The sequence below is a fragment of the Amblyomma americanum genome, chromosome 7, assembly GCF_052857255.1.
Source record: "Amblyomma americanum isolate KBUSLIRL-KWMA chromosome 7, ASM5285725v1, whole genome shotgun sequence".
Lineage (NCBI taxonomy): Eukaryota > Metazoa > Arthropoda > Arachnida > Ixodida > Ixodidae > Amblyomma > Amblyomma americanum.
The window spans coordinates 113,465,415-113,478,912 of record NC_135503.1 but is presented as its reverse complement, the minus strand read 5'-3'; positions in this window follow the sequence as shown (position 1 = coordinate 113,478,912).

Here is a 13,498-nt window from a genome sequence, read left to right as displayed (position 1 = left end):
AGCATGCACACACACACACACACGCACGCACGACGACACGTGGCACTGAAACCTGCCTGGACGCGCTTGGCGGGAGGCGTTGCGGCAGCGATGAACGAAGCCGCGGCATCCGTTGCATCCGCGCCGGCTATACCGCGCGTCGTAGGCGAGACGTAACAGACCGCCCCGCCGGGAGAAGGAGATCCCGATGGTCAGGGGACTGCATCCGCTGTCCCGAGGGATGTCGCTCGATGATGCTCGTAAACGAAACCGGTCGTCCCTCGACGTTGCTTGAGCGCAGCGCACAGAGAAGGCCTCGTTCTCAGGTTCAGGATCACACAGGGCACTGCAAAGTCACTTCAGGAGAGTTGCCATTTTTGTGCTCGTTCCCAGCAAGCGTTAGAACTACGCCGAAACGCAACCGCTCAGTCAGCAAGCACGAGACAACCCTCACTAAGCTCTGCCAGGCTCTTTCCCCTTTTATACTACTGCCTAGTTCCTTACAGTAGTCAAGCAGCACTCACAACGCGTCCACAAATTGGAAAATTGCACTAGAATGCACATAATCACTTTGAAACACTAAACAAAAGCAATATGTTAAAAATCCTGCCTCAGGAAGAAAACATCAGTAACCAACAACTTTGAGGCGGATTCCTACGTTAGGGGCTTCGACTTAAGCCATCGGCGTTACCGTTGAGACTCCCCTTTTTGTAACGCACCTCAAAGGAATATTGTTGCAAAGCGAGGCTCCAGCGCAGGAGGCGGCCATTTTTGGGAGAGATGGTCTGCAGCCATTGGAGAGGGCAGTGATCCGTCTCAATGATAAACCTCGAGCCGGCTAGGTAGCATGACAATTTCTGAACGGCCCACACGAGACACGCACACTCTTTCTCGGTGGCGCTGTACGCCTGCTCACGACAGGTCAGCTTACGACTAGCATACAGGACGGGGTGTTCCACTTCTCCATTGTCCCTTTGGCACAGTACAACGCCCATGCCTCGCTCACTAGCATCGCACTGAACAACGAACCCTTTTGTGTAGTCTGGCGATCGTAGCACAGGCTGGCTTGTTAGGGCGCTCTTTAGGGCGCTAAAAGCTCTTTCCTTTGTCTCGCTCCAGACGACTGTTTGGGGCTCTGTTTTTCTTAGAGCATCCGTCAGGGGAGCCGCGATATCGGAGTACCTGGGGATGTACCTCTGATAGTAGCCGGCGACACCTAAGAACGACCGAATATCGGTCTTCGTGCGCGGTTGCGGGAAGTCTCGCACAGCGGCCACCTTTATTTCAGAGGGGCGGCGACGACCCTGTCCAATCACGTGACCGAGGTAGACAACCTCGGCCTGTGCTAATTGGCACTTGGGAGCCTTGACTGTCAAGCCCGCTTCGCGCAGGCGGGTTAGCACTGCCCGCAAGTGTGCCATATGCTCAGACCAGGAGGCGGAGAATATCGCTACGTCGTCTAAATACGGTAAAGCGAATTCTTCCTGTCCCCGCAACACTTTGTCCATGAGGCTTGAAAAGCAGTATGGCGCGTTCTTCAAACCAAAACTCAAAACTTTAGGACGGAATGTTCCCATTGGTGAAATGAACGCCGCATACCTACTAGCCTCTTCTGTAAGTGGAACCTGCCAATAACCCCTGACAAGATCTAGGGTGGAAATAAACTGAGCGCTACTAACTTTCTCAAGGCGCTCCTCGATGTTAGGGATCGGATAAATTTGATCCTTAGTGATGGAATTAAGCCTGCGGTAGTCGACGCAAGGACGAGGTTCCTTGCCCGGTACCTCAACTAAAATCAAAGGGGAGGTATAATCACTCTCACCCGCCTCAATAACACCGAGCTGTAGCATTTTCTTTACCTCAGCCTCCATAATATCGCGCTGGCGGGGTGACACCCGGTACGCCTTGGATCGTACTGGCTCTGGGGAGGTAAGTTCTATATCATGAGTAAGGACAGAAGTCCTACCAGGCCTCTCAGAGAACTGACCTTGAAACTCTTGTAAGAGTTGGTGTAGTTCGGTTTTCTGCTCAGGCGACAGCGGTGCTTTACTGAGTAAGTCACTAATGACCTGATCAGTGCCTTCCCTGTTCGTCACTGAGCTTAGTCCCGGAAGCTCGACCGGAAGCTCTTCTAACTTTCCCTTGTCGGGCATTTCCTCTCCAGTACCTGGTGCCTTCAACGCTACAGGCTCAATTTTATCCAGTTCTGACGTGCTCGGAATATCAGCTTGCTGCGCCTCCGACCCTTTCTCATTGTTCGACAACGTCGGCCCCGCAACTACCGCCTTTGCAGCGAGCTCCCGAACTCTCGGTCTGGTTAAGGCCTGAACGCTAGCCTCACCAAACAAAAGCCCCTTCTCGCGCAGGAGGTGATCGGACCTGTTCGAAAATAGGTACGGGTACTGGGGGGGCAGCCTAGATGACACTACGGCCTCCGTCTCAAGTGCTCCGAAAGGTCCTTCAATAAGCACTTTTGCTACGGGCAGACACACGCTATGAGCTTCCACGGCTTGCTTGATCCATGCGCACTCGCCCGTGAACATATCGGGTTGTACGTAAGAGGGGTGAACTACATCCATTGTAGCTGCGGAATCACGAAGCACTCGGCACTCTTTCCCGTTCACGAGGAAGTCTCGCATGTAAGGCTCGAGAAGCTTCATGTTCTCGTCAGTGCTACATAATGACAAACACACGACTTCTCTTTTTGTTTCTGGACACTGCGCCGAAAAGTGACCCGGCTTCTGGCACGTATAACACAAGCGCGCTTGCCTCCTCTCGAACCGCTTTCTGCGTTCGGCTTCGGCTGCCGCCGTCTCCTTACGTTCGGTCGGACTGCTTCCACTCGCATCCGCACTACGCGTGTCCCCCCTTGCTCTCATGGGTGTGAACTTCGGCCTCTCAGACTTGGAGCCAAATTCACCCTTTTGACCGTCCTTAGCTCCGCGAGCCCGACGCGTCACAAACTCCTCGGCTAGCTCGGCGGCTTTAGCCACTGTACTAACGTCTGGCCTATCCAAGACCCAGTACCGCACGTTCTCAGGTAATCGACTATAAAACTGTTCCAGCCCGAAACACTGCAGAATTTTCTCGTGGTCACCAAACGCTTTCTCTTCTTTGAGCCACTCCTGCATGTTTGACATAAGCCTGTAGGCAAACTCTGTATATGACTCATTTCTGCCTTTTTCATTTTCCCGAAACTTCCGACGGAACGCCTCCGCTGACAGCCTGTACTTTTATAGCAGACTCGATTTCACTTGGTCGAAATCCTCTGCATCCTCTCTCTTCAAGCGAGCGACTACGTCGGCCGCCTCGCCGGGTAACAAAGTGAGCAAGCGCTGTGGCCACGTTTCCCGAGAGAACCCCTGCTTCTCGCACGTTCGCTCAAAGTTGACCAGGAACAAACCAATGTCCTCTCCAAGCTTAAACGGCCGCATCAGGTCAGTCATTTTGAACGATACTTGTTCTCCTGCACCGTGTGCCTGACTTCCATTACGAGCGCGTTCCATCTCTACCTCGAGACGCTTCATTTCCAAAGCGCGCTCTTCTTTCTCTTTTTGCTCTTTACGTTCGCGCTCGTCTTTCTGCTCTTTACGTTCGCGCTCCTCTTTTTGCTCCCTCTCCTCAATGGTCTCAAGGCATTCCGACAGCTCGTCATCCTCAGCCTCCAACTCAAGAATAGCCCTTAGCAGTTCTGGTTTTCTGAGTTTGTCTGAGACATCCAGACCCAACTCTCTTGCAAGCTCCAGCAATTTCGGTTTGCGCAACGACTTCAAATCCATGGCTGCTCCGAATGCTGCTTTCTCTACTGCCTACTATTGTCTTGCCGCAAACTAACCCGGCAGCAACGACAACACAATTACCAGCTCTGTTTCTGACACTAACAAAAGCCTGGCAAAACTCAGAAGAAGAAAGTCCCGCACTCACCAAACCTCGCAGCCAAGAATTCAGCGCAGTCGTTCCGCTGCAGGCAACCAGTCATCACACAGGGCTCGTTGCACTGCTCCCGGATGGTCGTTGAGCTGCTCAGCATACAGTTGACCGCATATCTTCGCTGCTGGCCTCCGTTGTCGGGATCCCACCGCTGGCAACCAGTTGTTGCAAAAGGGTTGCAAGCCCCAAGGGTAGCGTTGGCCTGGCGGCCTGGGGCAAAGCTGGAAACATCCGAAGGTGCCGGCAAAGGATGAGTCGACTGGCAACAGAACAACTTGTTTATTCTGGCATCTCAAAAGAGCAGCCGGTCAGGGCGACCACGTTACTCGGAGGAAGAAATCGAAGTCTCTCCTTGGCGTCCGGCGCAGCTGCATTTATATACCCTCGGAGTCGAGGGCAAGAAGGAGCGGCTTGGGATGAGTCGCACAAGACGGCGAGCACGGACATGAACAGACGTGACGGGCGCGTCCGCCGGGCCGGCGCCGGTCAGACCTCCTCGCCTCCCAGTTGGGGATCTCCTCTCCCCGGCTGCCGCGCTTTGACAAGCGTGGGCACCAGCATGCACACACACACACACGCACGCACGACGACACGTGGCACTGAAACCTGCCTGGACGCGCTTGGCGGGAGGCGTTGCGGCAGCGATGAACGAAGCCGCGGCATCCGTTGCATCCGCGCCGGCTATACCGCGCGTCGTAGGCGAGACGTAACAGTGCCATCAAAAATTATGAACCTTGTAAACAAACTAGGGCTTCAAGTTGTAAGTCGACGTTTTGCTTTGTGATGCTTTCAACTTCTGCTTAAATGTTGGTAATGCGTGGAATTAACAGATGTCTTGACCATTAGACACGTTCACATTGTATGCAGCTTAAGTTACTCCTCTGTGGAAAATTATGTATCTGCACATCTCTGATAATAGGTTTTATATGCCACTAAAAAAGAGGTCATCTCTTTACGATATTTATTAGGCTATTTATTAGGCTTTTGCACAAGTTATCCTTTCTTGGCTTTCCACTCGATATACTTTGCTGGATACAAAATTATTTGGCAGGACGCAATCAAAAGGTTTTGATTAATGGATCCCAATCGACAGACGTTTCCGTGCTTTCAGGTGTGCCCCAGGGGTCAGTGCTCGGCCCACTGCTGTTTCTTATCTACCTAAATGACATTGGTTACGGTATAACCTCCAAAATTAGAATGTACCCCGATGATTTCGTCTTGTACTGAGGAGTAAAACATGATTCGGACAGGATAGAACTTGAAAATGACCTCAACTGTATTTCATCCTGGTGTCGCTCTTGGTTTATGCGTCTAAATGTGTATAAATACAAGCATGTTCGTTTTACCCAAAAGCATAAACCGATCAATACTCAGTAATATTTATACACTGAAATGATCTCTCAAGTAAGCCAGGCAAAATACCTAGGAATAGCATTTAGCTCCGACTTGACATGGAACCGCTATGTAGACACTTTAACTCTGAAGGCTGCTAGCTCTTTAAATTTTATCAGACAAAACTTTAAATATGCTCCCCAAGATGTGAAAAACTGCTCTACGTAACAAATGTCCACTCAATCGTAGAATATGCTTGTGTCATATGGGACACGTACACGCAATTTCTTGACAATAGATTGGAAAAAATTTCAGAACCGAGCCGCCTGTTTTGTATCCCACAACTATTCGCATTGTAGCAGTATGACTGACATCAAAAGTAGCTTAGAATGGCCTCTTCTATCCTCATGTCGGGAATTTTTTCGACTCGTGTTTTCATGTTGACATATTTTATTGTCGCACCGTACTGAACAAAGATGCTTATCTTTTACCACCTATGTACATTTCCCAGCTTCGAGATCACCCGCATATAAGATTAAAGAAATATCAGCGTGTACCTCAGTTTTTGCGCATTTATATTTTCCACGCACAATCAGTGCACGGAATAATCTTCCCCATGACCTAGCTGTGGCTACATCCGATTCATAATTTTCTCTGGTGCTAAAGGATGCTCTGGTTTAACACCGATTTCCGTAGTCTGCATGTCGATTTTCTGTCTGTCTGTATGTTGGGGTCTTATGCCGACATGGTGGGGGAAACATTCGTTCACTTTACCACGTTTCAAACGTAGCAAATTTTTAGTGTGCATGGCGACGTTACCATGTATTTCCATTTAATTCACAGTGTTCATTTACGCTGATATTTTGTCGCATGCTCTTGCTATGTCCTATCAGAGTGCTTGCATTATCCTCTATTATTGTTTTACTTGTTTATATGTGTTTCCTCGGGACTAATGCATGAAGAATACTGTGGTACACCCCCGTACTCTAATGCCCCTACGGGCTAATGTAGGTACATGTATAAATAAATAAATGTAAAGGGCCACCCACAAAGTTGTTTTCGGCCTTTCTGTGGGCTTCTTTTGTAGAGGAGTGTATATCTGCATATGTTTATAGATGAGGCATGTTCTATACCCTTAATGTGTAAAAAATAATATTAGGTATTTCGCCATAATATTAGGTATTTTGCTTCTTTAGCACTTGCGGAGTTTGCTTCAACTAGTAGTCTGCAGAACCATGTTGCATAGTACTCCTCTGCTGAAAATTTAGAACAGTATTTTTGTTTGGCTAACCAGCTGCTGCATACATTTGTACATATTTTATGTGTAAGCTCAGCTCTGTTGTCTGCCAGTCATGGCATACCAAGGAAAAACAACAGAGTTGCTTTGTCAAAACAACTTGCACTGCACTGCTCATTACAGAATTGACTGTGCATGTTTTTGTTTTGCAGGAAACAGTGAACCCATGTGGCATACGAAAGTCAGACGCAACTCAAGAACATAGCTGAAAATACCCCTCATAGGAGTCTCTCCAGCCAATAGCATAGGCCAATTGTCATGGCGTCATGGTTCATCCTATTTAGAGGATTAGCCACGACATCATGAGAACCAGCCAACACCATTGGATGAAAGGCGTCTTATGAGGGGCATTCACCACTGCATTCTTCAGTTGTATGCAACAACAGCACAAGAGGCAGAAAAGCTGTGCAAGACTGAACCAATGCTGTACTTTTTTTGAACATTTCATCATGGCTGCTGTAGCAAATATATAAATTATGTTCACCATGTACAGCATTCTTAATTTTTTCAACACACAACACAGCTTTTCATGAATGCATGTGCATCCCATTTCATACAGAAGGATTCGGAATAGTTCAGCTTTTGAAGTGTTTACATGGAATGGCTGGAATAAATCACTAGTTTTGAATTTCTGGAACTGTCATAAACACGAAATGAACTACATGTTTTATAATTACGGGGTGACCATGCATGAATAAAGTACTGCCATAAAAATTACTGAAGATTTCATTTTAAAAAATTATTGCTCCGTATTACGTTTTTTGAAGCGTGCATTATTTTTATGGCATTTCTCCATATTCAGTTTACGTAACCTGCATTATTTGTACGACACCTTTCCGTTTTATTTTCTACGGAGAGCCAGTCTTTTTACAGCACATACAATTTAAAGATTACGGAAAGCCTCCGGCAACAATTTACCAGCACGTTTTGCCATAAATGGGAGCAATTTTTTTTACAGTGTACGCAGTGTGGTGTTCTTCGCGATTTGCGCTGCGTAGTGCTACGTCACATTCCTTAGAATGGGGGTCCTTCGAAGCGCATTTCGCGCAAGTTTTTGGGCCGCGGCAAATTCTGAGCCGTGGCCAAACTTCTGATATTTGAAACATCGGCGGGGATTTGGTATGTAGTGTCTGACGTTGACCTTCAGTTATCCAACTTCGATAGTTTCGGGCAAGGTGCTGGTGTTAGATGTAAGGACCATGTGTTTAGTATCTATGTCTTTGTTGTCCTTGCGAACTTTATGTTAACGTCCATTACATTTTCGTCAGATAGTCTTTGAAGTATTTCGACTTCTGCCAGAAGGATAAAGTCCGTTTCAGAGATTACGCCTCGGACTGTGTTGAGAGATCGGTGGGGGGTTACGCGGAATGAGATCTTCCCTATAGACGTTATGTTTGAGAGTTTGGAACACTGGATGCTCTCACACAATTCAAGCAGTAAGTCACCACTAGCCATTTTTTTAGACCTTGCAGCAAGGGCACAAGGTATCGGTTAAGCATTTGGACACAATAAATAATATTATACGAGCTTGCTTTTCATCGCATTGACTGTGTATGACTTGAAACTTTGAGAATGTAGGTTTCTTTTTCTGGAAATAAAAGTTCTGCTTTGTTCCGCTCTCTTTTCAGAGAGCGATCATGTTTGGAAATGAGTGTAGCCATAAAAAATATAGTTTTTGGGTCATAGCGCCAGCCACCCACCATGGAGCCGAACTAGGGGAAGGGACAGGAACTTGCAAGCAAGACCTGCCCATGCCAGCTGTACACCCTAACTATAACCAAATATGATGCAACTAAGGGTAGTTGGCCACACAAGGTTTAACCCTCGCCGCCAGGAATAAAGGAAAAACGAAGAAGTGAGTAGGACACAGAACAGTTAGGAGAAAGGGGTAAGACCGTGAAAGGTAGAGGGGAGGATAGGAAAAAGCGACTGCCGATTCCCCCCGATCGGGTCAGGCCGGATATGCCGTCTACAAGAAGCTGGGGCCAAAGTGGCCTGTTGCCTCCTCCGAGGGGCCTTAGGGTTCCAACGCTCAGCATCGGCTCAACCACCAGGGTCCCATTTTCCCCGGACACGGCGATGCCACGCAAGGCTAGGCGCGGGTGCCCGGGTCCGTGGTGATGCGCTGTTCACCATCATCCCCCTGCGGGGATGTGCCTGCGGATGCTCGGGAACTCGTGGTGTCCCCACTCACTTACACCTGCAAGCTGCAGATGCCCTCATGTGGTGACGATGCAAGAAAAGAATACTGAAAACTTTGTACTATTTCCAATGCGTAACGTTTTGCGTCGAAACTAAAAAGCAAATAGTCATGTTGATTACTTTCGGCAAATAATTGTAATGTAATGTCATTACTTTATGAGAACAGTTACCTGTAACGTAATTTAATGACGTTTACCAGATCTCTAGGAAAGTGGTTACTAATGTAATTTAACTGTCATAAGTAATTTTCCCATGTATGCACGAATATTCCACAAAATATTAGGAAACCAGTGGAAAATTAACACGATGCATAATAGGACAAAACGCATTGTTTGTTGGCAAGTAAAGGTGAACCCAGTACATACGCTGCCTTACGAATATATGTTAATGAGTAATTGTGACATTAGAGGGAAGAAAAAATAAAAATAAACAAAAAACAATCTTGTAGCTTTCAAACCACGTAAGTAGTCTTAAGTGCCCCATACATTTTTTTTTCACAAAGCACCCCAGAGTTAGCAGTAGTAGAAAGTGGTTTCTTAAAATAATAATAAAAAGGAAGGAAAAGATTTTTGCTAGCCCCGGCATCTCCCATCGATAATGAAGCACCTAAGTTGGGGCAGTGGAAATAAAAGATAGCAGGCAGAATGTTGAAATGAAATGTAAGAGGTGAGCATGTGCTACGAGCACCTTTCTCCGGATGTTGCCGTAGATTAATTAGCCTTGGAGGCGGCAGTCGACGCCTTTGAAACGTCGGCTCTCGCACGAATCCCATTTAGGTGCATGATTTACTGGTTTTTGTGCTAAAGCACTACTTTGCATTAAGTTCAGAAGGGCGTCGCGCCAGCTTTAGCTTAAGCCAATGGGATGGTTACCTTATCCGGTCCCAGTATAGGAACAGCCATGAGATTAACTTAACTTCAACCACAGCTTAACCTGGGCCTAATATCATCGGCCGACGTGTCGACGACCCAGCAAAGCAAAAACAAATACTCTCGCGCGCCTACTCTGTTTACGACGCTAAAACCCGACAAAGTTTTTTTCGATCTCTGTTCACTTGCTCAACTTGCTTTTTTCCTGCAACGACAGAATATGGCTACCCTAGCAGGCCACAGAAAACTTACGTGGACGACCTGTTCCTCATCAGAGAGGGTTTGCGCTGGCGTTGCTTGCCCTGTCACTTCGCGGGCGCCATGCTACATTTGCAGCCAGAGAACAATTTTCCAGCTCTAGTTTTCAGTACACCGCTCACACCCAAAGTGTGTCAATTTATCAATACTGCACATTCTTCCTCTCTGTCAGCAACGCCTCGTTGAAACCTAGTACTCCTCGATTCATGACATTCCTTGTATATTAGACTGCCCGCTGTGTTCACATTCGAACATCGTTCTTTAGACGAATTCCCCCTCTCACACCTGTGTGCCTTTTTGGCTTGTTCGGTTCTCTTTGTACCGGTATCACGCTTTCAGAACCAGATGATCATATTTGATGGCACTTAAGGAGCTTTTATATGTGTTTTCTCTTTTTGAACCTTTTGCCGTTTGATCTTCGTTTCTAAATCCTTATTCACGTCGTGCTCCTAGGCAGGTGGGTAAAACTCAGTATTATCTTAACGCAGTAGTATTTACGCTCCCTCAATATTGCGCTGATTCAAAGCAAACATGTCCTATGAATTTTTGGGCTTCATGTGATCAATACTTGCATTGGTCTTGGTTCGATATTCACTCCAGTCATAACGCGCACACTGCTGATGTGACATTCGTTCTTCCTGGGGTTTCTGAAATGTCAGCAAATACCTCGCTTATATCCGTCGTACTTACAGATCATTTCAATACTATCCAGAAATTTTGCGAAGTTCCGGCAAATTTTAAATAGCCGAAGTCGGTCTGCTTGCCCTTAAAAACTGAACGAAGACAAAAATACAGGTTTCCAACTCGTTGCATGCGCTAAGTGTTCGAACCTGGTTCGGTGTTTCGAAACGGCCTCTGCAACCGCAACTGTTATCGTCATCCGGGAACCTCCGGTTACTGCGTGCATTCTGGTTTATACTGTTGAAGCTACATATTGGACAGAGCATCAGAATCACCATTATGGTATCCGCATCAATGTCCAGTGTCTCTTCCTGCAACTGACATTACGACGAGACCCGGGGCATCATCGGCTTCTCTCAAACGTGTTCCGCTGTAATAAGGGCATTATATGCCATGTTACTGAATACGCATCTACAGAGAACACCATCTTAACGTCACAAATTCTATTCTGCGGGGCCTGTGATAATCTGTGCAAAGTCCAATTTCGTGTAATTGAAACGAACTTATGACAGTTCCTCGATAGATGCGGGACTTGCTGCGCGTCGTACAGCCATTGAGCTCACCAGCACCAGCCAAACAAAGCAACAGGAATGGCCCGTTATTTAAAAAATCATAGCAGTCCTTCACGACCTACAGGCTACACTACGCCGTGGATGGTGTATCGTAATCTGTATCACTATCAGCGCTGCTTGTGGCGCGCACTGTGTTCGTGGCAAGATACTCCCCCTTGTGAAAAGGGCGTCCCCCTCCTCTGCATTGCTGGTATAAATCCAGTGCTGAATAAACGCTGAGCCCACTTTGGCCAGCAAGTGACACATGATGTGTCGACTGATCCGCTCGATAAAGATGGCATCAATAACTCGTCTCATATATACGTGAAGGTCAACATGACGCTATTATGAAAAGTAGCGTCATATTTTCTGCTGTCTTCTGGGGCCTTGCGGAGTCACAGGAAACCACCGAGCAGACGAAGCCACCTGATGCACCCACACATACAACTTCCTGGACTCCTGCTTTATTCAAAGCAAGATAGGGACATAAAAAACGTGATTCTTGACAACACAAAAGAAGTGAACAAGGGTTAAGGAGAGAACCTCCACCCGCCAGAGATGAACGCATTGCCGGGATGAAGTCAACTTGAACAAACGTTGCCTATCCGACTGAGCTTTCAATTTTCTTTTCTTTGTTTTGTGATCCCTGTCTAAAGTGTGGACGAAGCTGGCAGGCTGTGCAGACTTGAACGGAAGCTAACTCTTGTTGCAGGCAACTCTGGTGAGATTTTCAACTGTCACCTCAGTACAACGGACAGTGGAAAGGGCCTTTGCCTTTTACCTTATTTACAGCGACCGACATGAATTAACATACGCAACATGAACAACAGGAGGACGGAAAACCCTTTGGTATGGACCGATAATCCTTTTACAAACCAGAATTAATTCCGCATTTGCATGTCGAAAAGCTCTCCTTGTGACCCAGTTAGCTCGGATGATGCAGTGGAGCATGCCTTGCTATAGTGCTGTGCTCTGGGCCGCCTCCATCCTCGTCCTCGAAAAGCGATTCAGATCCTCGGACTGTTGCCAGAGCAAGCGATGGCCCTCAATGCTTATAAAACACTAATAAATAAACTTAGGGCGTACTGCTTCGGCTACAGGTTGTGACCTTACAGCACAAAGGGCCCTTGTGCAATGTCGTCACTCAGTTCACTCCGTCGCTGTTTTCACTCTTTTAAATTGACATCCTATCCACTCTTTCCTCCCGTGCAGGGTATCAAGCCAGAATATCATTTTTGTTAACCTATCCACCTTCTCTCCTTCTTCGTCTCTCTCTCTTATTTTCGCAGCGAAATCCAGCTTTCCCGCGCAAAAAAAGTTTGAAAATTGGGAAATTGTAAGACACTGCTTGGAAATATTGAAGATAATGACCCATTTTTCTGATGCGTTGCGATATCTTTCTTTTAAATTTTTTCCAGCGATCGCATCTAAGAGTTATGATTGCGTTACGAAAATAATGGGGAACGCTTTTGACGATAGCAAAATCCTGAGTAGAAAAAAAATGCAAAACTGCCGTAGGGTGATCTGCATATATAGTTTGTTATAGTGAAATCTTATATTATATGAAAAAATTGCGTTCATAACGGTTTCTCGCTCAAAAATGCTGCTGTGTAGAATTACTGCATATGAGCTTCTCGTGCCCTCCCGGTAGCACATCTTCACAGCACGCACGATTGAGGTCGCCTCGCAACCAACTCTGGCGCGCTTTTTTAGAATTCGTTCCTATTTTGAACATCTACATTCTGCGCCATGGGCAACGCTTCTCCAAATTCCGTTATAATGTAAAACGTTTTCACCAGTCTGTATAGTCTTTAACTTTTGTTTCTCCGCTCTTCATTCGTCATTTTTAAATTCGCCTAATGGTTTTCTTTAGCTTATGGCTCTTCATGGTCCTTCTCTTTCTGGTTATGTCCAGTGCAATTATATTTTGCCACAATCGACGCATTCCGTGATTAATTAAATTATACCGTGAATGATCATTCACTCTTCTCATGAGGACAAAACTTCCCAGGACAGCAGCGATGGTGCTCCTCAGAGCGTCATATGCTACGTGGTCCCTTTTTCAAAACGCTGCCTTTTTAAACCTATTCGCGTTTCTGCTCAAAGCCTTTTGGAACAGGTATGTGAACACCGACAATTTCAATGCGTGACAGATCGGCTAATTTGCGCTTTGTAATACTATGCACCACCAGCTTCTGTGGTGTCTACTCTCCCTCTGTGCTTTATGTACGCTGGAAAGATTGGTCATAGAGTCCGTGACAATCATCCAGTCGTAAAATTAAAAATCAGAAATTGACGCCTGGAGAGTCTGAAACCAGAAACAAAACGCCCATCCACAATGTACAGCTCCAAGGCAGCCGGTTTACGCAGCCGCGGCCGAGTATTATGGGCCCCTGGAT